Source organism: Rhipicephalus microplus, chromosome X (assembly GCF_043290135.1).
Source record: "Rhipicephalus microplus isolate Deutch F79 chromosome X, USDA_Rmic, whole genome shotgun sequence".
Lineage (NCBI taxonomy): Eukaryota > Metazoa > Arthropoda > Arachnida > Ixodida > Ixodidae > Rhipicephalus > Rhipicephalus microplus.
This window is the reverse complement of record NC_134710.1, coordinates 312,395,466-312,417,169: the sequence shown is the minus strand read 5'-3', so window position 1 is coordinate 312,417,169 and position 21,704 is coordinate 312,395,466. Positions and strand designations below refer to the sequence as shown.

General features: G+C 41.9%; 1 long non-coding RNA gene across 1 annotated transcript; it reads right to left on the bottom strand.

The window, feature by feature from the left end:
* Window positions 1-6,025: 6,025 nt before the first annotated feature.
* On the bottom strand, window positions 6,026-7,186 carry LOC142777216 (uncharacterized). Its single transcript, XR_012887975.1, has 2 exons — window positions 6,635-7,186; window positions 6,026-6,561 (listed from the first exon to the last, which is right to left on the bottom strand). It is a non-coding gene; the product is annotated as an uncharacterized LOC142777216 (long non-coding RNA).
* Between the last annotated feature and the right edge of the window lie 14,518 nt (window positions 7,187-21,704).

The following is a 21,704-nucleotide window of genomic DNA, read 5'->3' as shown; positions in this document are numbered from 1 at the left end:
ACATAACGTAGGCTTGTGTAATAATTAATATTTAATTTTATAGGGCACTCATGTAACTTCAAAAATGTTTGTGCTGTTTCTAAATTTCTAAATTTCAACAAACTAGAGGGCAAACTTGTTTCTAAGTACCAGACAATATTAGTGACGAATTTTGGTAATCCAAGGCATAACCTTGGGGCTTTTTTAAAGGAGACCAGAGGACGTAATTTATAAACTAGTTCACCGAAAATGAAACACCTCCAAATTCTAAAACCGAGCGTGCGTTGATTTTGTATATCATAAATAATGAATCCCTCCGCCTACCGATATAGTGTTGCATAGCATTCGTAGGAATCCTATAGCACCCGTACACTCCTTTCTTGGCTATGAATTCAATGTGTGTATCCAAAGGAAGCTTGCTATCATACATAACTACCAGATATTTTACCGAGTCCTTTTGTGCTATATTTTGCAGGTTGCAAGTTATTCTGATAGTAACTGAGTTATTCGAGGATAAAACTATAGTTGCGCTTTTTTTAACATAAAGACATAAATGAATAGCTTTTAACCATTTTTCCGAGGCACACATATAAAATTGTAAGCGAATATAAAACGAACGTATGTCATTATCTGAAGCAATAAAGGCTTAGTCATCTGCATATGCATATGTGTATACTTCATCATGGCTGGGAATGATGCTTTGTAATATAATAAGCAGAAAAGACGAAGTAACTGCTGCCTGAGGAACACCTCGTGACTGTGAATGTATATTTGAGGAATGACCACTTATTCAGCAATAAAACACCCTTTCACTTAAAATTTCGTTAATCGACCTTAATAGGCAGGGGGGGTGCCATGATAATTTATTGATCTAATAATATTTTATGTTCCACACTATAGCAGGCTTTTCAGATATCAAATGTACCAAGAAAACTATTTGTGTACGATGGCGCGCCAGTTTGATGCGGATGTCCATGTCCACATAGGCCAAATGAAGCATCCATGTCTAAAAGCAATTTGCAAGGGGCACAAAAATTCTTTTTTCTACTAAGTTAATGAAACAAGCCTAAAGAACTCTTTCTACTGTTTTAACCAGATCTGCAGTTAGCGCGATGTGTCGAATATTTTTCAGGGTGTATCCAGCGGAGTTGTTTTTAGAACTGCGACGATTTTAGCAGTTTTCAAACTAAAAAGAATCCCTGAGCATTTGATAGTATAGGTAACAACACACGCACACACACACACACACACACACACACACACACACACACACACACACACACACACACACACACACACACACAAACACACACACACACACACACACATATATATATATATATATATAATATTAGGAGCCTCGTTCTCGTTGAGAAAACTTTTTAACATTTTTGTAGTTATTTTGTCACCACCATGTGCACAATTTGGAAGCCTTGCATACCCATGGCCAGCTCAGTCATTGATATGGCAAAGAAATCAACATTTGTGTTCTAAAGTTAGCGTAAGGTGATGGAAGCGATGAGAATTTGTTTTCTTAACCTTTTGCTACATTGTTTAGCATTTTTTTTATTTCTTCGTCTGTTAAAACTGATGAATCTATGCTGGGGCTAGGAATGATTTTCCTAATACTGAAAAAATTTAAAAGCGCGCTTCTATGTTTGACTTTCCATACAAAATAATAATGCTTAGTGACACATTTTTTGCACTAGTTAATGTGTGTTTGATTATGGTTCCGTATTATATATAGTCGCTCCAATCTTTGTGACACTGGTTATGTAGTAATCTTTCTAGGCTGCTTTCCTTCTCTTATATTAGCAAGAACAATCTGCGTTTCACTAAGGGTTGAAAGAATGATATTTCTTTGATGAAGAATAAATTTCGACATTTCCTAGAAATCACCCATGCTCTACCACATTAAGTGGGAATGTACGGCACACTGAAGAACAGGAAGATGACAACACCAGACAAATGTACTGCTGTCCAGCCCGGCCCTTAAGACTCAGCGGAGGCTAGTCGGGAGGGCTGAAAGGATGGCGAGAGCCAGCGGTGCCTTGGAGTAGGGGCCCGACCACGCCGCGTTGCCCTGTTTTAGTGGCAACGAAGTGTTTTTCGCAAATAAAGTTTTGTTCTTCTTCTTCCTAACACACCACGCATTTCTTTTGATTTTATTTCATAAGAAGCATAAGAAGGGAACCAATTGTTGAAACCAAGTAATTTTTGATTACGCTTTAATTTATAAAGTATTGGTTTTTTCAGCAGTGAATGTCCCTGAACGAACAATATCAAAAATTGCAGGAAGATGGTCACTATTAGTAGCACTATCAATGGTAGACCACGAAGATAAAAACAGACTACTGCTAGAGAATGTGAGATTGTTCGTAGGGCAGGTAAGACCTCGAGCAAATGTATAGGATTAGGGTTCTTGCAAGAGATGTTTTCATCTAATGAGCAGTTCCACAGCGGGTTACCACAAAATCTCTCTTTGAAGATCATTTGATATTTGATTATGATGTAAATTGAAATCCCCAGAAATAATTATTTCATTACCGCAAAGACTTTGCGCCTACGTGTTTCTGATTGTCTGATGGCAATCACCCTTTATCTTCCTCGGTGTCGTTTTGACAGGGTATAAGTTTCTCTCGAATATCACTTATAACCTTACAAGACGGAGGAAGTACAATGTTTAGCTGAGATAAATAACACATATTGGGAGATCGAGTTGGAAAGATGATGCATATGCATAACGACAGCAAGATTAGGTTAGGTCAGACGGAAAGTCTTCTGGTTGAGAACGTACAAAACAACAATTAAAAACCAGCACGAACCAAGGAAGCTTTACAAAATGAATGACGTTTTTAATCCTGCATAAAAGTCTTGATTCCACGGAGCATCAAGCAAGAAATGGTCGGTTTATATTATACTTCAGTTGCGGCGTTGGAGCGTACATCCGTACGATAGTGGGTGGCTACAATCGTCATTGTGAATTATTGTGCGCACATTGCTTTGGATTTTCAGATATGGCTGAAAAATGTAAGTTCATATTTTACTTTAATAATTATGTTTCTGTATTACTAGTACATGGTGAGCTCCTTCTGGGATCTCGGAGAAAGTTTTTCACGATTTCGTTTTTTTATTACGAAAGTGTTTTACGCCAAAGTATACCAAGAATTTATTGGCGTAGTTCCGTCACTGAAACATGTCAGCAAAATATACGAGACTAGACTACAAAGAAAAAAAAAACGTTGAGAAGCCCGTTCTTGGGAGTAGAAACCATGACCTCTTATATTCACAGTGAATGCCACCGGGCGTTCAACCATATACACCACCACCAAAGCAATGTGGGAAGCTATACAAGCACACCTTTATCTTTATCACACTCATGGTGCTCTTGCTCGCAGGTTCGTAGCGCCGTCTGGAATCTTAAGACTGAAGTTATTCATGACTTTCGCCGTTACCTCAGGCAAGACACCAGTGCTATCAGCGTCCCATTCAGCGCAATTCCAATAGAAGTAAAATTTTGACAACGTTTTGACACACCACGTTAAGGCGGCTTTAACCCCAGCCTCGCTGATAAAATTCGTCAGTGTTAAAATATAGCTCCCCAACACTCACCTGGCTGACGCACTAGTTCCCTGCTCACCTTGTGAGAACTCACGGGCGGGATAGACAGAACATGCGAGGCGTATAGCATTTCACTTCACGTTTCACGGTGTTTTGCAAGAGTGCATAAAGGACACCAGTGACCATTATGTTCTTCTTGCTGCCATATTTGCGAGCGATTCACCATATGTGGTGTCCTGGTATACTCTAACAACTAAAGCTACAGCAGAGATTAGGGTGTGGTCTTGGGCGTTAGTCAAGGGGACGGAGATGCGCTGCTTAGCACCAACGTGATTGGTTCACATAAAGAGGTTCTGCATTTGCCGAACACCAATGGCGGGGGACAAAAGGTTTTACAGAGTGAAAATATACAATCAAGCAAATGCTTGTAAAAAAAGCCAACAGCGTAACATGTGGAAGACAACACAGTTATATACCACTATTTTTGGTCAGAAAAATAAAGTCGTGTAAGAAAAGCTGGAGTAGAGAGCATAGTGAAAACAAGATTGTTTACTGCACAATGCTATTCGTATTAAGAATGTGCACGAAACTAAAAGTGATTAGTTCAAGTTAGTTATGAAGTGCGTATCTAAATACAGACTCAGCTTTTCTGCATGTCTGTAAAGTTTATATTTTTAAGAAGGCAATAACAGTCTTCAGTAGCTGGAGCAAGAAATTATGTATTGGAGGTAAGGGTAGAACCATATATGGAGGCGTTGAAGGCAGTTGGAATTGAACGAGCCGTGAGAAGTTTGGATGGGTGGCTGTCACAGTGTACCATGCAGTTGTGAAAAAGTTATAGATTAGGACGGTCGAGAAATTCTGCGTCGTCTTGCTAAAGGGAAAAATGTGAAACATTCTACAAGGCGGCGTATGCTGGAGGGCAATTATTAGTTCGATGTATAACTATGCAGACTCATTTCAAAGAGGTAATAAATAAACTTGGTGGGGCTTGAAATCAGGGAGGCATATTTGAGTTTGCTTCTAAGAGAAGCTTCATATGTATTTCTATTTTCAATTGTTTTCTATTTTCCAAAGGTACCGGCGCAACCTACCATTTCGTTGGAAGCTTGATAATTTTGTGAAAAGCACTCAGGAAGCAGCGGATTTTGCCGAATTATTAGCCTTGAACCAAGCGTTGCGAGTGAGGTCAACGTCTTCACTTGTAAAACGTTCCGCAACAGTTCAAGCACGCCGAGTAAACTGGCGCCTATAGGGTAGCTTAAGGTGAATAGTAACGCATCGGCACTAGTCATTGCAGAGCGGATACATCTGTTTCATAGCTAAAAAATGCACGTTACGTGCGATGATGTGCGTAGAGTACCGATCATAAATGTATTCGCGCAACAATTGGCTATAGGTTTCCGAGCCATAGATGTGATGTTTACTTTCTTGCAATAAAGGAAGACAGTCAACAGTGCAACCAAAAGTAGCGTTGTCCTGACGTAACTCTCGCATAGGGTCTTTTTTTCCGAAGCAGTACCCTGGTGGGCATCTGCGGTAAAATGTTAGATTGCTATGCAGAATGCCCGGGTTTGCTTTGAGCTGGATTCGTGACTTGAGTTCGTTGCTTCCATAAAAGATTCCGCCATCGAACATGCCGCCGACGCCGGCACCGCATTTCTTGGGACCCGGGCTCCTTCCCTCAATAGTCATTACAGTCTCAGAATCGCCTGCTGCGTGTGCCCACATATCACGGGCCACGGTATTCGATTATGTGCCACACGTTTTTGGAAAAACTCCATGACACACATGACAGTGATGTCATGGCGCTTATGCAATGATCTGCGAAACATGGTCGTCATGCATTAATGTCCTCTTACGCGAATTCAACTCCGCACATGGTTAAGGAATCGGCCACATGAGCGGCGGGACATGGCCGACAGAATAGAAATGGTCAAAGTGTCTTTGGTTCACTATGAGTTCTTTACAATTAACAAATGTAAATTAAAGCAAGTCAAACAGTCAATATGAAATGTGAAAACATCAACTTTCGCGTGTGCTCTTAGCGTTAGCTAAACAAGCTTTCTTTACAGCCAGCTACATTACAACAATCTTGCGACACCTGAGGTGGCATTTCGGAACTGCTCGCACACGGAAATACATCGCCCGCTATTCTGCAATTTGTGTCGACACATTTACACGCCCATGCTTGCCTTATACTTAAAACAAGTATCATTTATGACCACGCCCATTCCACCTATACGTACTCGCAATTTTTTTCCAGTTCTGGCTCATAGGCAAATATTACTAATGTGAAAAACGTGCGTGATGCTGCAGCTTGCATCAAAGTAAACAGAGTAAAAACAAGTAAAAAACAGAGTAATAACAGAGTAGTGAATCAAGTAAAAACAGAGCAGTGAACACTGCAGAGTGCAAAAGTATTTATTGAAAGAAAAGTAGAGTTGAAAAAAGGATTACTTGAGGAAACAAGCATATTCTAGGGCCCACTTGATAAACTTCGTTTAGTGCAATCAAGAAAAAAAAAGGACCACGTGCAAAAAAAAGGGACTAAGCACCATAGCATGATTATTCTCCGCTGTGCCCTTCATATTTACCTACTGGTGGAGTGTGCCCCCTCCCCAGAGTCGAAAATTGAGAGAATATTTATGCATTAGTTTTTCAGTCCTATCTGATCAAATTTCAGTCTTTGCTATTGATACGAGTTTCTTCTCCAAAGTTGCTAGAATGATGAAAAGTCTCTCCCGAAGACCAGCGTAACGCCACAGATGCGCAATTTAGCACTGATTGAATTCAGGCCGCAGCGTTCTGTCAATTGGCAATTTCGCTGCCTCATTAAACAAAAACACTGTACCACTTTCCCGTAACCGTTGCCCTGATGGAGGTCACTGCTGCAGCACTGGACACGGTTGCGGCCACTGCAGCATACGTGAAGCCACTGCCGGCGCCCTGAACCGCGTCCGGGTTCAGCACCTTCGGTTGCCTCCACCGTGGACATTGCTTGAAGACGAACTCGACGCTCTGGATCGCGAAGAAAATTTTGGAACTCTTCCTTTAAACTGCGAGCTGCGTTCCACTAACATAAAAGTCTCACCCTTGCAAGTACCAGGAACCGGTTCCTTGATTGTGTCCGTGTAAAACTCTCATCCTCACCAAATAGCAGAAAAGAAGCGCTGGTGGCATCTGTTTCCAACTATCATCCTCGCCGAGTGTCAGGAAACGGGGCTTTGATGGCGTCCGTGCCGGCGTAGCTGCAGCTTATGTGGTTGGTGCTCGGGTGGCTACCACCGTGAGGGCCTGAGGAGTATATTCCGGAGGCGATGTAACCGCGTACCTTTTCGTCACTCTGTTTCAGGATTGCGATGATTTTGAACGATAAGCCCAGGACACAGGCAAAGCCCAGTAGGGCTACACCGAGCACTGCCACGATCGCGTAGAGGCCATGGCGGTTGACGAAGACTACGGGAACGCTAACCCGCGTCCCCAACTCCGACTCCATAGTGGTCGCTGCTAGCCATGCCCGGCGAGTCTAGGCGGGCTACGAAGCCGTGGCCCCGTTTCAGGTGGTAGTCGAGCCAGGCGCTGCGGCAGCCGTCCTCGCCGGCAGCCCGGAGTCGAGTGCCTCGTCAGCGTTTCTGCTCCTCGAGGCACGGGCCGAATTCTCGCGCTTGCGTGCTTGTTCCTATTTAGTGGCTGTTACCCACTAAAGGGAATTAGCGAAGAAGCCAGCAGTTAATGTAAGTGGACACTTCATGACTATGAGGGCTATTGAAGGATGGTTACTTTGTTTTATCAGGACGAGATTATTTCGGCACAATGTGAAAAAAGTGGAAGTAGAGAAATAATAAAAGTTTTCGATTAACTGAGGCATAATAATATTACAAAATTCTTCAGTAGTTTAAGCCGACGCAGTTTAATAATGAAATACGAAATTTAAACTTGGTTAGCAAAAAGTGAGAACTGATTAATGGCTCAGCAAGGTATTTTCTTTTCCTCTCATGGGAATTTGCAGAGAACCCCGCAGACGTTCCTGTCACTGAATTCTCATGAAGCAGCTCGATGTACAAAATATTCGGAGTAGGAAGTGAAATCCCTAGCTCTTAAATTAAAATTTTGAAACAATTTTTACTTCAATTTTTATTATGGTGGCGTGTCAGAAGGAAATGGTCGATATATTCAGTTACGTTACAGCTCGCACTTCCGGCTTCTTTCTACTACATCGTCTTCCTTTTTTGGGCTGCTAACCAAAGAGAAAATATTTCAGGCGTGTTTCTGGCATTCGGCGTAGCCCAAATAATTTTTAATAACATTTGTTTATATCTAAAAGAATTTAGGCAGTTATCAGCCGCGCTTTATATGGCACAAAAGCTGCCTGTCTTCTTTACTGATTTCAGTCGGGTGGGCGGATTCATAGATACTATAATCGTCTAGTCTATGACGAGGCGGTGACTTGTTTGCAACAACAAAAGCATACAAAAAGCATACAAATGCATACAAAGGTAAAAAAAACTTAACAGAGCCATTTGCAAAGTGTTCTGGCAATTTACGAAAAAAAAAAGCGCAATTTGACCTGGCGCCGAACGCTGCGCGATCGTTTGTGGACACGCATTTGTAGGCATTGGTGGTGTAGGTGATGATGATGATGATGATGATGACGACGACGATTATGATGATGATGATGATGATGTTTCTTCACATATGGCTCATACTAAAATAGAGATTGGCCGATATTGCTTCATGAATGCATAAATGAGAAGATCGTTCTCATAGAATCTCTAATATGCAGAGTATGATATGATGATTCGTCGCAATCTTCGTCTTCCTTGATATCTTTGTGACCTCCGACGGCTTCCTTATTGGCTGATGGAATAGACCTTTTTCCTCGTTTTCCTATTGGTGCCAATTTTAGAGGAAAATTGTTTTCCTCGAATATCAATTATAACCTTACGAGATGATAAAAGTACAATATATAAGTGAGATAAATAAAACACATTCAGGCAACGAGTTGCAAACAAGATGCATATGAATAACGACTGCAAGATAAGGTTAGGCCAGATGAAAAGTCTTTTGGTCGGGAACGAACAAGACAATAATTGAAAACGAACACGAACCAAGAAAACTTTTTTGAAAATGATCAACGTTTCGAATGCGGCATGAAAGTCTTGATCACACGGAGTATCAAGCGAGAAATTGTCCGTTTGCATTCTTCTCCAGTTGTGGCCTATGGAACATACATACGTACGATAGTGGGTGGCTACAATCGTCATTGTGAATTATTGTGCGCGCAGTGCTTTGGATCACGAGATATGCATGAAAAGGCTAGTTCACAATTTTTTCTTATTTCTATTATATTTTCGTTATACTAGTAAAGGGACAACTGCTTCTGGGTTCTCGGAGATAGTTTTCTACGATTTTGTTTTTTTAATACGAAAGTGTTTTACGCCGGAGTATACCAAGAACTTAAGGGCGTCTTTCGTCATTGAACTACGTCAGCAAAATACACGCTACCAGACTAAAAGAAAACAAACGTTAATAAGCCGATTCTTGGCAGTAGAATCCATGACCTCTTATATTCACAGTGAATGCCACCGGGCGTTCAACCATATACACCACCACCACAGCACTGTGGGAAGCTATACGAGCACGCCTTTACCTTTATCATACTCTCGGTGCTCTTGCTCGCAGGTTCGTAGCGCCATCTGGATACTGAACAATGAAGTTATGCGTAACTTCCTTTATTACCTCAGGCAACACACCGGTGCTACAAGCGTCTCATTCAGCACATTTACAATAGAAGTTTAATTTTTACAACGTTTTGGCACACCGTGATGAGGCGGATTTAACTTCAGCCTCGCTGATAACAATTGTTCGTATTAAAGTACAGCTCTCCAACATTCACATGGCTGTCGCATTAGTTCCTTGCTCACCTTGTGAGAACTTAGGGGCGGGATAGAGGGAATATGCGCGGCTTGTAGCATTTATTTAACATTTCACGGTGTTTTGAAGGAGTACATAAAGGACACCAGTGTTTATTATGTTCTTGTTGCTGCCATATGTGTGTGCGATTCACCATATGTGGTGTCGTGGCGTACTTTACCAACTAAAGCAACAGCAAAGATTAAGGTGTGGTAATGGGCGTTAGTCAAGAGGATAGAGATACTCTGCTAAGCGTCAACGGGGTGGGTTCACGTGAAGAGGTGCTACATCTGCCGAACACCAGTGGTTGGGGAGAAGAGGGTTTACAGAGTGAGAAGATGTTATCAAGCAAATGCTTGTAAGAAAAACCAAAAGCGTAATAAGTGGAAGACAACACACATATATACGGTTATTTTTGCTCAGAAAAAAAAACCGTAGAACTAAAGCATGAGTACAGAGCATAGTGAAAGCGAGATTGTTTACTGCGCAACGCTAATCATATAAAAAAATGCACAAAACTAAAAGTGGATAGTTAAAGTTAGTTAATTATGTGCGTGCCTAAATACAGCCCCTGATTTTCTGGGTGTCTTTTATTGTTATAATTTCAGGAAGGCAGTAACAGTCCTCAGCGGCTGCAGAAAGAAATCATTTATTTATTTATTTATTTATTTATTTATTTATTTATTTATTTTTTTATCTATTGATACTGTTAGCTTCAGTAGAGCCGTTATAGGGTGGTAGACAACAAAATAAATAGCACTAACTAAACTTCTCAGCCCGATACAAAGACGCATTTTCGTAGACAAATCCAAGAGCTAATTTGAGCACACATATCATTTGCACCCAGTGGCAAGCTATAGCGACAACAAAGACAAGCAACACGTGTTCAACAACCAAGGTCTCATCGGTCACGCACAACATCCGCGCATACAAGCGGCGCAGCAAGTGTTCTGCTATGGAATGCGCAGAAACTGCACCAAGAAACACGTGTTCAGCGAGTGTGCAAGACAGGAGCACAAGGAAATGCAACAACACACGAATAACATGTTACAGCAGCTATCAATCATTTATAAGTGGGTAATAACGAAGCAAGGACGAGTCAAACTAACTGTTACTGCGGAAATTGCAGCCTGTGGAAGGGCATTCTAGTCTCTTATTGTTTTCGGTAGGAACGACTATATAAAACCGTCTACCCTGGCATTATTTGCGAGAAGCTGGCCCGCATGGCTACCCCTGACGGTGCGAGTGTTGCTTGGTTTTAAATACGAACTATTGTCTAAGTTCAGGGAATTGTTTTTAACAAGAAAAAAAAACTTCAACCTAGCTATTTTCCGTCGGTCTCTATTAGCTCGGCTACATAAAAAATATGCAGCTTTAGTTACCTTACACATCACTAAAGCATATGATACCGTGAAGCACTGTATTTTGATAGATCGATTAGAATACCTTGATTTTTCATCATACATAGTAGCGTGGGTTCACAATTTTCTTGCAGTCAGGAAATTTTATTGTTTTAAATATGGGTTTTCAACATCTACTCATACCCAAGCTAGGGGAGTACGGCAAGGCTCAGTGCTTTCTCCGGTGCTATTTAATTTATTGATGAGCACCATTCCACGTAAACTGGATATAACAACTTATGTTTATGCAGATGATATCACATTTTTTGCAATGGCAGATAACATTCAGACCTTATATGAACGACTGCAGATTTACCTTAACATATTGGAGAGCTGGCCGGATGGCAACTGCTTTCTACTTAATCCGAAAAATGTGCCCTCCTTGTTTTCCCGCTGCATCACCATGTGAACATCTCTCTGTCTTTCCATCATGAGGATATACCACAGGTGGAATCTGTTGAATACCTTGGACTAATTTATCACACATCGCTTAACTGGTGACCTCATATCGAATATATCCCGGAAAAGGTGTGTGGGCCATTGGCATAGTACGTAGGCTAAGCAACTACCGCATATATATGAGAAGACACACATTCGTAATGATATATCGCATGTACGTTCATCCCAATTCGGAATTTGGTTGTGTACTTTTCTCTGGAGTTCCAGCTTACAAGATGCGGCCTCTAATTCTTCTCGAAAAAGAAGCTTTCCGCTTATGCTTTGGCCTTCCCAAAACTGTTGCTAACAATGTGCTGTATCTCGAATTGAGGGTCCCTCCTCTTTCTTGTAGAAATTGTCTTCTCACTGTTCAGACATTCTTAAGAATTTATGAGTCACCATTACGACATTCAGAAAGAGCCTTTATTTCCCTCCCCCCCCCCCGGAATCACTTTTTGCTGCTAGATGGTCCTGATTTCACACCCTACACATAATATTTGTGCAAAATTTACTGGAGCCTCTAAACGTACGTATATGCGACATCATGCCGAGTCGTGATAATTCAGCCCCGGTAGAAATTTAATTTGACGACATTTTTCTTAATAATGCCAAATGACTTCCCCATATTATTTTGGATGGTTTACTACAAGATTACCTGCGCAGTATCACAAAGAACGTTACTATTGCTACAGACGCATCGCAATATGACGAAAAGTCAGGGGTTGGTATTTTCAGCCAGATTTTAGATTGGATTTATTCTCTTCGACTAACCAATTTCATACCCATTTTTGTGACTGAATTTCTGGCAGTAGTGATCACCTTACGCAAGTTCGACACAGCAATTACATCAGCTGTCATAATAACAGATTCCCTATCTCTCTGTGCGGCACTTTCTGTTGGTGCTGATGATCAAGTGACAAAGGCGTTCCGTGCACTAGTACCGGCGCATTTGAGAAAAGTACGATTAGTTTGGGTGCCTGGACGTAAAGGTTTATTTCTAAATGAAATAGCCGATTCCTTAGCCAAGTTGTCAATCAGTGAACCGATTTTACCGCACTGTCCATCATCTGCTTATGTGACTACTGCTCGATTCAGCAGACGTATGCTTATGGAAGTCTTTAAAGGTTGAGCACTAACATACTCTACAGAATATCGCCATTTATTATATTCCTGGCGAAGAGACTTTTGCCGCACTCGTAAACAAGAAGTAGCTATCACAAGGCTCTGTTGCCGGGAACCAAATCTAAATTTCTTCAAACACAGGTCTGCTCAGGCACCTTCGCCACTGTGCGCGTTCTGTGATGAACTGGAAGCAATTGATCATTTCTTTTTGACCTGCAGGCGGTTTAACGCATTACGAAAAACCCGTTTAGGAATACCTTTACGTGGTATTGGTATGGACTTATCTTTGCCTGACATTTTGCCTTTTGGAGCTTCCATTTCTGGTTTCTCTAATGCGACAGTATGCGCGGCCGTCCGGGACTTTATTGATGAAACTGATAGGTTGACTAGTTAACCAGTTCCATTATCCTAACATGTACACATAAATATATACGTATAAAATCAGATTAGTGCTCTAGTCTAAGGATACATTCGTTTATGTAAATATTTGTATACATTACATTAAGCACCACACTTTCCTAGGCAGTCGGTAATCTTTCTGTTATACCTCAATTATTCCAAACCTGAACAGTAATTTTTAAAAGCACTCGCTTTTTAGCCAATCCCGCACAGTGGGTATGCGCTACTAACAATAGAAAAACAACAACAACAACAACTTGAACAAGCATCGTTCGAGAGTCCGGTGAAAAAGGAAGAACGATCGCCCAACGCCTGCTGTCATCAGACTAGCTGTCCCTGGTCACAGCTGTCCGGGCCGTTCACGTTGGTTAGACGCTCTGTTCTTTCAGGGCTTCTCCAGTTCCTGTTCAGCTGACTTCGGCATATAGGTTCATCCTTCTTGGTTGTGCGACCCTTGCGGGCGGTGCTAACTTTAGCTCAGCAGACTGATGTCTGTCGCGTCTCCCAGCCAGGCAAACTTTGCCTGGTCGGCATCCCTCACTAATGATGATTTATCCATATATCTTTTTTTGCGCAGTGGTCTCAGCAGCATTTCGGTGGCTCTGGCTCCAACGAATTGGGCTTCCATTCTCATGAAAAACCCCAAAAGCACCCAGGAGGAGCTACGGAAGGTGACCGAACACTTCCAACTCATCACCAAGGTGCGACAGTTTGGTCGTGGGGGTATTCTGTGCTGTTCGCCAGATCAGGCCTGCGTATCAGTTCTGCTAAAGTGCACATCATTTGCCTCTCTCCCGGTGAGCCCTTTTGTTTCTCCTCACTTGGCCTGTGTGAAAGGTTTGGTTCGTGGGGTAGACTCTAGCCTGTCTCCGCCGAAAATTCTAGAGATGTGTTCTGCTGCAGGCACAGTGGCAGTTTTTTGGTGTTCACGTAGCGCTGACAAAATTAAGATCCCGACTGAGTCGGTGACAGTTACCTTTGCTGGAACTACTAGACCAACAGAGATCAAAGCATGGCCACTGATATATCGGGTCGAAGTGCTATCTCCTTGTTCACTGCAGTGCCATAGATTCTGGCGTTTTGGGCATAGCATAAAGGGTTGCCGATCAGTAGAACGGTGTCAAATGTGTGCTGGAAACAGAAATCTAAAGAATGCACAGCTCAGGAAAGGTATTGCTGCCTCTGCGGTGGCTCCCACCCATCTGATGATGGCAAATGCCCTGCGAGAGCTCAGGAGATTCAAAATATAGAAATATTTGAGCAAAAACGTTGTTCCAGACGCGAAGCTCGAATCGCCATCGTAGAGCGCTCTCGTGGGTACGCACCTGCTGCGATCCGCAATAACAACGTCATGGACTCGTCACTCTCAGACGTCATAGCCTCGACCGTTGAAAAAACAATGACAAAGCTATTGGAGAACCTTTTTGTAACGCTGACAGAGTCATTTGCTCAAATAGTAAATGCACAAATCGCTCAAGTCCTCATGAATGTTAATCATCCACATGCGGCCTCTATGCTTTCTACAGATAAAGAGGTGAATGCAGGATATGTAGAAACAGGGCCTTCTTAACCCAGCCACCCGATAACAACACCTGTTGAAGAGTTATAATCATCAAGAGCTGGTCCGTCGAATGGCGGCCGTAAAATAATCCCAATTAAACATCTGGATTGGAGCTCTGATTCAGGTTCACAGGACTCACAAATAGAATTCGACACAAAAAAATGAAACGGTAGGCGTCGCCACGAAAAAATGTATCTCCAGTGATGCCAAAGGGAAAAGTAAAAAAATATCAGAAAAAAATATCATCAAAAGAGGATTTTTTGAAAGATAGCTTATTGCAGAAGGCAGTGAATGCTTCCGGCATATCCTCAAAATAGGTGGATTACGAATCTTGCAGTGGAATTGCTGGTCAATTTTTTTCCGCAACTACTGATTTATTTTGCCTTTGTAATCAGCATTCCCCAGATGTTATAGTGTTGCAAGAAACTTGGCTGTCTAAAGAAAAAAAACCTTTCATCGTAAAAACTACCGAACATTTCGCTTAGACCACCCTTTCGAGGAGGTGGTTTAGCAATGTTTATCTCTTCAAAATATGCACATCGGGTAAAAGCTACAGATAAAATAATGAATTTAGAAAGTGAAATTTTAACATTATATATCGTTCTTCCGCGAAACCTTCCCTTTTCGTTAGTAAACGCTTATATTCCGTTAGGTGTTCAATATTCTAGTGTTTTAGATACCGTAATTTTGTCTTGCAGAAAACACATAATAATGGTAGGAGACTTCAATTCTCATCACACTTTGTAGGGATTCCGAGCAGATATGAGTGGAAAGCACTTGTGGGATATTGTTGCTAAAGATAATTTAACATGATTTAACCAGCGAACCCCTACGTTTGAATGTATACGGTCTCATTCTGCGATTGATCTGACTTTCTGTAGTCCTAGCCTCTGTATTTGTACATGGTCTATTTTAAACTCGGGTACAAATAGTGATCATTTTCCTATATTGTTTGAGCTTGTATGTGCCGTGACATTAATAATCAGGCAGCCCACTTCTCACATCAATTTTGATACACTTGAATTGACACTACGTGTGGCTTTGTCAAAACGAACCGAGGTAAATAATGAGCGAAATCTTATCAACGTTAGGGTTGTTATGAAACAATCTTTAAATAAAGCTAAACTCAAAGTTCAGGTCTCTAAACAACGCCCTTTGATTCATTGGTGGAACTCTGATTGTTCACGTCATCACAGGCTAAGAAAAGCAGCGTGGCGAAAACTGCTCTATAATCAGTGCCCTAAAAACTGGAGCAATTACAAATACGTGGCTGCAATTTTTAAGCGAACAGTTTCTTCTGGGAAGGATAACTATGATAGCCAACGCTCCGAGTTCCTTTGAAAGCCTGGTCACTAGAAATCACTTTTCAACTTCCTTAAAGCCCAAAAAGTAATCCCACCATCAACAAACCTCAAATCGATAATTTCAACGCTACGTGAGTTGCCTACTTTTCTGGAAAATGTTGCTCAAGGGCTGGAAAGCCGCTTTACAGCTGCTAACTTTTACCCCTCGCCGTGCCCTGTTAACAGCGATGACTTTGAAGAGGTTACAGCGTTGAAATAGCACAAGTAGTGAAAATATTGCCCAATTCTGCTCCAGGTCACGATGAAATAACTGCATCGGTAATAAAAATAATCCATAAAGTATCACCTCAAGATTTATTTGCAATAGTCAACCACTCCATCAGACATTCCTGGATTTTGCCTGAGTGGAGAATTGTGAAAATATTTCCTTTAATAAAAAACATGGAGCTGGGTTTACTTTGGATAAAATTAGGCCTAATTCACTCACATCTAATTTGGTAAAACTAATCGAAAAACTAATCGAAAGCCCATGCCAAATTGGATTCAGACGCGGCTGCTCCATTTGGTGTGCCCATGTGTATCTGAAAAGCAGGATACAACTAGCTCGTTCTAAGAGACAGGTTTCTGCCTTAATCACTTTAGATATTGCAAAAGCTTATGACAGTGTGGAACACATCGAACTATTAAATTCCATAACGCACATCGGGTTACCAAATTACTTAGTGGCATGGGTTTACTCCTTTCTAGAAGATGGAGAATATATTGCTGCAATCTGTCATGTCGTCTTCAAAGTATAAAAAACTAGAGGTCTCCCCCAAGGTTCGGTACTTTCACCATTATTATTTAATATTTTATTGTGCACTATTCCAGTACAACATGATGTACAGGTGTATGTATACGCTGACGACATCGCATTTTTTGCTACAGCTACAGATATACATACATTATATCAGGTGCTACACTTTTATAATAACGCTCGGGACACTGGGTTAGACTACAATAATTTATCATTAAACATCAGGAGAAGTGCTGTCGTAGTTTTTCCTATAAGTGTTTTAGTGCAGATTTCCCTTATTTATAGACAGGACTTTATCCCGCAGGTGAAATAGAATAAAAACTTGGGAGTGACTTATACTGATAACCTAAATTGGAGTCCGCATATAGAAAATATGGCAGCTAAAGGAGCTCAGGTGCTTGGAAGGCTTCGTAGACTCAGCACTAAACGTTGTGGTTTACGTCATGATGTGCTAGTAATGATATATTGTATGTATAATCGCCCAATATTGGACTTTGGCTGTGTCTTGTTTTCTGGAGCACCCGCCTTCAAAATTAGACCACTGGTACTACAAGAACGCGAAGCGTTACGTTTTTGTCTTGGGCTCCCTAAATTTGTCGCAATTAATATTTTATATAATGAAGCGCATCTGCCTTCTCTTCGTGCTAGGTTCCAAATTCTGGCAGTCCGTACCTTCCTAAAAATATACGCGTCCCCACATAGGAGGTCACAATATGTTTTCATTATTGAGCGGACGTCCTTTTTTATCAAACAGTGGTCTAGAATAGAGTGTCCACAAGTCATCGTCGTACAGAAGCTCTTGAAAACATTACATGTTAACCTTCGTGAAGTACGGGTACTAAGAACACCCATTCAAACAATGAAAACAGAATTCGACAATATTTTTTCTAATTATTGCAAAACTCTTTCCAGTAGATATCTAATTGCTGTTTTGAAAGGCCACCTGGCAAGATTAGACACAAAGATTCTAAGAGCAACTGATGCTTCAGTCCGCGAAGGGAAGGCAGTAGTCATAATTGCATCTTCAGTGTTGTATTGGTCTTTTTCGATTTGTTTACCTGAAATCACACCTATTTATCAGTCCAAAAAACTGGCAATTCTCTTAGCGTTACGAAAATTACCTCAATCAGTAACAAATGCTATTATTCTTTCAGACTGCTTGTCTTCGTGTAGCTCATTAACTGCGCCTAATATGCCCAATGCTTTAAAGTATTTTACGACCTTGACCCAAGAAATTTACGACTCATTCGCTTGGTCTGGATACCAGGGCATAAAGGTTTAACCCTCAATGAATATGCAGATGCACTCGCAGTGGCCTCACATAATTGTCCCATAATTTCTTTATTGCCGACGCTAGCATTTCTCGCCGTGGCATGCTTTGAAAAATTTGTCATGTCAGATCAGTTTGAAAAATCTTGCTTGGCAACATCGGATTCTTATCACCTTAAGTACCCTTGGAAAAACCGATGGTGCTCCTCTAGAACCGCGGAGATATCACTTACGAGACTAAGATGCCGAGTCCCCCCCCCCCCTCTGAACTTTTATCTACACAGGTCTGGTCTGGCACAGTCTCCCCTATGCCTGCACTACAACGAGAATGAATCTCTTCACCATCTCCTCTTAACATGCAGGTTATACACAGACCAAAGGAAGACACTGTTAGAAGAACCTCTTCGTAGGTTGGCTCTAAATTTATCCCTTCTAGTGATCCTCTCCTTCGGAGCAACTGAAAAGAAATTTAGCCACAGGAATGTTTGCGAGGCCGTATGCAATTTTCAAAACACAACAAAACGATTAGAATGATAAGCTGAGGCATAAATTCACTTTATTTCAAATTATATTAGCCTGTTCGTTCTTTGTATTACCTCTAGTTTATTTCTAATCTATAGTTTACCAATTAGTTCTTTGTTTAAACTTCGTTATCTAAATAATCCGGCTGGTAAAACAACTCCACATCACAAATGAGGCAGCGTCCGTTTCATGGCTGATCCCCCGTGGTGGGTTGCGCCAGGACTCTGAGGAACAAGCAACCAACCAACCGCTCTCGGCTGGACGTTTGGTTCCGAGAATTGGTTAACGTGCTCGGGGCGCTGTTCTGTTCGTGGAATCCAGCTGGGTGACTGGCCCAGGGACAAAGCGGTGCGCTGCTGTTCTGGCTGCCATCCCTGACAGCTGAGAAACCGACAAACGCGGCCTGTTGCCCGGCAGTGTGACAGGCCCAGGGATCAGGCAAGATACTGCTGTTCCCGCCGCCGTTCAGAGTGGCTGCGAGTTCCGGTTTGCTGTAGTTCGCTGTTCCGGCTGCTATTCCAGGTAGGTGGCAAAACCCCAGTGTGCTGTCGGAACGAACATGGTGGTTGCTGAGCTACGAAGCAATCGCTACCGTACTGCTGGGGGTGCGGAAGACAGCTGTGTCTTGGCGTGGGGAAACTCATGCAGAGTACATCAGTGATTCAGAGGTCCAGCGTCCGCCGTCCGGAGTGATTGGCGTCCAACAAGTCACAAGAAAAATACGGCGAGAAACTTTTTTAATTCAGACGCGCATTCAGCGCGTTTGAATTGCATGTCTGCATGTGACAGCCTAACTTTAGAGATACTGCAATAAGTTTGCGTTTTTGTCTTTAAATACATCTGTGCGTGCGTGCACGAGCATTGTCTGTGTGAGCCTGTGTGTATATATGTGTTCGTGTGTATGCTAGCGGGAGCGCTCACTCGTGGCTCAGTTGGGTTTCTTGGATTGCGGCCCAGGGTCCAAAAATTCTGGTAATACATCCCAACAAATTTCTTTGATGCAGGGACTATTCATGTTTTTTTAGTATGCCTTCACGTGCTGTTTGGGTCTTTGCTGAAGATTGCCTTTCTCGGCGGCGTTGCTTCCATTACTCTGCATGCGCACGTAGTACTGTAGAGAGCGCACGGAAATTTTTGTTTTAGCAGACTTGCTTTTATGCTTTAGTGGAAAATCCTAAATTTTTTGTGCACACATGCGCTGCCCATACTGTGTACACACTAAGAAAAGATCGAGTCTTCGGGGAGTTTTACTGAACTGTAACCATCAAATATCTGCATGTATTTGCTTTGTGTTATTACCACGGTTCCGGCAATTCACGCTCTCTAATGGCATGCGTTCAGTCAGCGTGACAAAGGCACAATTGCTATAAAAAGGGTGATAGCCAGGTTTTCAAGTAAGAACGCCAGCAAGCAAGAAGACAATAATAGTACACTCATAACAAGACCCAGTAAAAGGGGTGTCTTTTAGTTTCACAGTAACAATTTGCAACTGTCTTGCTCGCGCTTCCTTTCTAATGAAGTCCGCGCTGACCACATTCCTGTCAAGAATGTTATGCTATGCATATAACGCGCATGTCTTTTGTGACTTGAAAGTGCCAGGCACGGAATGGTATTGCAAGAAAAGGAACGCAAGGTAGCTAGATGACAATTATTTTTGTGGGACAAAAAGGAGCCCTTTCTACTCAATACTTTCTTGTGTGTTGTACGGTAGAAATACTCCCCAAATACTCTGCTGTTTTTCTTGGTGTGAAGAGTGTAGCAAGGTTAATCCATATCGGCCCCGAAAGCTCAAGCAAAAAGCGATGGTAACTTTGTTGCTGCAAACATCAACGTGCGAAATACGATTGAAGCGCGACTACAGGTGAGCGGGGGGATAAATAGTGAAATAATGATAATATGTGTGGTTTAAAATCCCAATACCACGATATTATTATGAGAGACGCCGTAGTGGAGGTCTAAAGAAATTCAGACCACCTGGGGTTCTTTAACTTGCCTTTAAAACTAAGCACATGGGCCTCCGACATTTTCGCCTCGATCTAAAGTTCTGCTGCGGCAACCGAAGCTAGATCGCGCGACTTTCGCGTGAGCAGTCGAGTGCGAATAGAGAAAAACCGACATAAAAATTCTTTTTCTAATATTTCTACCATGAAATGCGAGAAAATAAGAATGTAATTTACTCTAACTTGGACGTTTTTGCTAAATATCTCACTGCATGACTTTTCGGTATATAGCCAGATATAGCGAGCGCATGCAGGCAGCCTAGTATATAGTGGGTAGTGGGCTTGTGTTCAGTTTTTTGTACTGGCAGCTCATTTCCTGTAAAAGATACTCCAGCTTCCACAACATTACGTTAGCTGCTGTCTTCCCGCTTCTTAGAAATTTAACTAGACCAAAAGTACTTTCTTCGGGTGCTTTGTGCCTCCGCTACAGTGGCGGGAAGGTTTCGCATGCTTTGCACCAGTTTTCTAATATTCAGAGAGATTAATGCTATAGAATCAATATTTGCTTTTCATGACGCCTGGCCTTCGCGTTTCACGCAGGCCTGGTGATTTTCCAGTGACAAAATGATAGTTTATAATATACAATTTTTCTTTTTCTTTCAAAATCACCCGGTGCTTCACCAAACACTCAGTGTTGGTGTGCGTCACGTATTTCAGGTTCTACCTCACTCTACTTATCGTGGAATCACTCATTTTCGCTCACTCGCGCGCACTGGCTTTGTGCTTATGATCGGTCTTTGCACACGTGTTGTTTACCTAGCGTGACGATTCACTGAAGCTAAACATGCTGACAACAGCTATACAGAAGTGTTCGTGTGGCTGGAGACGGCTATAGCTAGCTAATGGCCACTGTGGCTGGAGACGGCTATAGCTAGCTAATGGCCACTGTGCTGCCGCACATCGCGACGATGAATGCTATACGCGAGGAAACACTACTGTCTTGTGTACGGTTGAAAAAGCTACCCTTTCTACGGCTATTGTCTCCCTTCATTGGTTGCGATTTATTCGACAATGCAAGTTTCTTTGCTATTGTTTCATTGCGCACATACGTCATATTATCATCGTATTTTCTCTTGTCTCTAAAGTAGTTTGATATCTGAATTGGTATATTATTTGACAAATACAATACAACTTGCTTGTCACGACTTTTCAGTCCTGCAGTGTTCTCTCGCATACGGCCATTACTGAGCGGTACAGGCAAAAAAGTAGCGATGGTAGCATCAAGTCAAGCAACGTTTGAAACAGTGAAGATGAATCATTTTTGAAGAATAATGTGTTTTTTTTTCAATGCCTTAACTAGGAGATGATAATTGTTCGTAGCTTGCTTCTAGGTTGATTGATATGTGGGGCTGAACATCTCGAAACCGCCTTACAATTATGAGAGACGCCCTAGTGGAGGGCTGCAGAAATTTCGACTACCTGGGGTTCTTTAACGTG